The following is a 4,462-nucleotide window of genomic DNA, read 5'->3' as shown; positions in this document are numbered from 1 at the left end:
AAATACTGGAGTAGGTCTCCATGCCCTCTTCCAGGATCTGTCCAACCCAGGGATGGAACCACGTCTCGTGTCTTCCATATTGGCAGGCAAGTGCTTCACCACTAGCGCCGCCTGGGAAGCCCCACGTGTATACGTACAACCACACAAAACTTCTTTTCTTCCATTTTTCTTTATTTTTTCTCCCCATAATTAAAATATATATAAATCCTGTCCTTTGACCAGCTGATTAAAAGGGAACTCCACTCTAGAAATGCTTTGCTTGTTTTTCTTCCTTCTGACTATGTGCTTTGCTTCTTTTTCTTCCTTCTTTGTCTTTCTGTTTATGTTTTTACATTTTAAGCATAAAACATCTTGACATTTGCCTTCACAGAACCAGATAAAGAGAATGTTGGTTCTCTTATTTTCTGCAGTCATAATAAAATAATATTTAGGAATGAAAATAAGAAAAGCAATATACTTAACCCAGGGTCTTTATGAATGCATGTAATAGGATTTTATTTGGTAAATATCTGTTAGTTTCCTTGGATGAACAGAAGGACTCTTTATTTATTTTCCAGTGATACTAAGAAAATAGAAATAATATTGAGAACACATTTTCCACATGTTTCTGATAAAGCCTGATATTTTCTAGCATGCTAATTCAGAAGAATCCAAATAAAACATCAAAAAGAGGGAGAGCTAATTTGTGCTCCACACCCACTGCAGACTTCATCAATTGTCACTGCCTTCTTTCCCACTGAGCACGTAAGAGGTTTATAATGCTTTTCAAGACCGAAATTTGCCATGAGAATAAAATATCTTTTTACAAAGGTCCTTATTATTTTAATATGCTTTATAATACTTCTTTAATATTCTTACATGCTTGAAGTTATTCTTGAATTAAATGATATACTAGGGATTGAAATGTTTTTCAATTTCTCCAACTTCCTAGATAACTTACATTTTCCTGTATTTTAAGGATGTCACATCACTCTCCCTTCTTTGCTAGCTTTCTTCTTGTTTATTTCTAATATTAAAATATATACACAAATGTTAATCAAAACAAATTTGAAATTTAAGTCAGAGCTGTTTATGTACACCAACTGTTTATAAGCACTTTAATAAATATACCTGAAATAGGAATATCAAGAGAAAAAAAGGAAGTTGCTCAATTATCTAATAGCCTCAAGTGCCCTAAAAACATCTGGTTAATAAGAAATTTTGACAAATGATAGTTCTGGCTTCATGTGTGAGGAAAAGCTTTCTGTTACTCAGTTCTGAAGTTTCCAGTCCCAAAAGAATAAGCTCAGAAATGAATTTCACCAAAAGTTAATATTCTGACATATCTTGTAACAGTACATCCAATAATCATAGTATCTAATCAAATTCTTTCTGTCCATCTGATGGCCAATTTCATATCATAAGAAGATATAAATTGCAAATATATGCTTCTATTCTGCTGGAATAGGACCGCTAATGGTGCCCATCTATGGGCTTCCCGGGTGACTCAGTGGTAAAGAATCCGCCTGACGAGTAGGAGATGTAGGTTTAGTCCCTGTGTTGGGACAATCCCCTGGAGAAGGAAATGGCTACCCACTCCAGTATTCACGACTGGGAAATTCCATAGACAGAGGGGCCTGGTGGGCTACAGTCCATGGGATTGGAAAGAGTCAGATATGACTTATCAACTAAACAACAATGATGGCCATGCCCAAAACCCCAGAATCTGTGACTATGTTGCCTTACATGGCAAAAGGACTCTGCAGAAGTGCTCAAGGATCTTGAAAAGGGGAGATTTTCCTGAGTGTCTGGGTGGGTCCACTGTAATCAGTGTAATTATAAGCAAAGATTTTTATAAAGTAAAAAAGAGAAGTGGTAGAGTCAGAGATTTGAAGATGCTATGTTTCTGTTTTTGAAAGTGGATGAAGGAGCACCAGATAAGAAATACAAGTGACCTCTAGAAGCTGGAGCAGGCAAAGGAATGGATTTTGCCCAAGAAGCTCCAGAAGGAACACAGCCCTGCCAACAACTTGTTAGCCCATCTCAGACTTGAACTGAAGCCCATTTCAAACTCTACATCCAGGTCTGTGAGATAATAAATTGGCATTGTTTTAAGCTGTTTCCTGAAAGCATAACAAGAATATTTTGGATTCAAAGCAACACAATATAAATAAATATCTACTGTCTGAATATATAGCAAATCATCAGATCAGGGCAATGGGAGCAAAGTTTGTTTGTGAATGAACAGCTTGTTCAGGTTTAGTAAATAAAACTGGAGATACATTTCTGGATCACAGACGAGTATAAAGAGAGAAAAATGATGAGGATAAATATGAGAAAATGAAGCAAAGGCAATATCTCTCTTTTAAGGAAATAATAGAACTCATGAATAGAATCCTGAGCAAAAAAAAATAGTAGAAATGGTTTCTGAACTGAAAATGGCATGGTTCAAGAAATTTATGAAAAGCTTGATTATCTACCCATATTCAGGGCATTAAAATTACCTTATACATTTAGGAGTAAATTAAAAATGAGTACAACTTACATTGACTTTAGATTTCTTTGCACAGTCTGAGCTTCTGGAAAACAGTAAAATAAAATTTACTACTCATGATATCTTTGTGTAGCCAAATTGATTTTCATGGGTGAAATGTATAGCAAGGTGGTTTAAATGTTTGTGGAAATAAAAGAAGATTTTCTACCAAGCCATCCTTCCTAGATAGATGTCCTTCAATTATTGAATCAAAATTTAGAATCTAACGATGGTGAGTTGTAGATAAAAGAGACTGATGATAAATATTTAAGCCAAAAAAAAAAAAAAAGCCAATGAAATAACTTAAATATCTATGGAATTTGGATCCAAAATTAAATGCATAACAATTATGTAGGGAAAAAAAAACTTGCTGTTGAAAAGAGTCTTTAAAAATAAAGATTTATATCCCTTGCATTATATTACAGAAAACTAGGGAGACTGCTGAGGCATGAGATATAATGGATAGATGGATATAAAGAGAAAACAGATTCTCCTTGAATAATGATAAACTTTAAAAATCTCCTTATTATTTAAAAAATTAGATAATTTTAAGAATTTTAAGTAAATATAATTTAAAAGTGCTTAAAAACACAAGATAATCCTTAATGCAATTAGAAATTGAATACGTGCCATTTAAATTATTGCAGAAATTATGGACAAAATATATTTAGTTTGTATAGTTCCTCCAAAACACAGAATGGAAGATGAAAACAAAAAGTTCTTTAAACAAGAAGTATACCACATGAAGATAATAGAATCCAAGCTAAAATAACCTGTTAAACCTTATTGTTTTCCAAATTATGTACAATGAAAAGTATAAAGGGGGAATTCTAATAATTATGTATTTTCAGACTCATTCTCAAAATAAAATGTAAACCTTCTCTCCGTACATATCCTCTGTCCTGTTTTTCATTTTCTCTGTCCATCTCTACTTGATGTGCTTCTTTTCTGCTTCATTTAGCTGTCTTTCAGGCATAAGTCTCGGATCTTGGAAAGGTCAATTACAATAAGAGAAACATTGTCTCAATAACGTGGCCTGACTCTTAGAGACCTCTAACCCATGTGCTGTTCCCAAAAACAGTGTTCTTACTTCTGGGAAGTAAATAAAAATATTTGGGAGAATTTGTTAAACTGAATATTAAAAAAGAAAAAAACTCATTAGAAAACAGTTCTCAAATGAATTAAAGAACAAAACTTGGCTATATGCTACAAAAATTAAGATGCTTGGTACAATATCATTGCAAAGAAAGGGCTGGGCAAAGATAATATTAGGCAAATATAAACAGTGTCCCAAATATATTTCCAACATCCAAACATTAAATAGGATATTCACTGGAATAATAATCCATTTTGAAGTTTTGACAAAAATTAACTTAAAAGTATCAAGCAACATATTAAATATTATATTAATGTATTAAAATATATAAAGCAACAATAGATAGAAATATAAGGGGACATTAACATTTCAGCTAACAAAAAAATAAAATTAATAAAAATGGTTCTAAGGAATAGCTGATATGCATGATCAATTATTAAACTATCCTTCAGTGATGCTGATTATATGGCATCTGTCCTAGGTCTTTAGCACAATAAAGATGATAATAGCAATAGATGAAATAGTTTAATCACAGTAATAAACATAAAGCCTTTTCCTGGATATTCTGAAAATATTTTCTTAATTAACTATTACAACAGCCTGACCAGGTAGATATAACATCCATTTGAAGTGTGAGAGATCTAAGTTGGGAAAGTCTAAAATAATATATCTTAAGTCACATACTCTTTCAAATAAGTGGATGAAATTTGAAATTGCATTTGTCTGATTCCTGAGCATCATACATTTTCTGCCATGCCATGATGTATTTCATACTCAAAGACATTCGTCACCACAGTAGATTCTATTTCACAGTAGAGTGGAATAGAAACGTCTAAGTCATGATTCTCCACTGA

Source organism: Bos grunniens, chromosome 14, assembly GCF_055505025.1.
Source record: "Bos grunniens cultivar Pamir isolate PY7600 chromosome 14, Bosgru_T2T1.0, whole genome shotgun sequence".
Taxonomy (NCBI): Eukaryota; Metazoa; Chordata; class Mammalia; order Artiodactyla; family Bovidae; genus Bos; species Bos grunniens.
The sequence above is the reverse complement of the archived record's forward strand: the minus strand, read 5'-3'. Positions refer to the sequence as shown.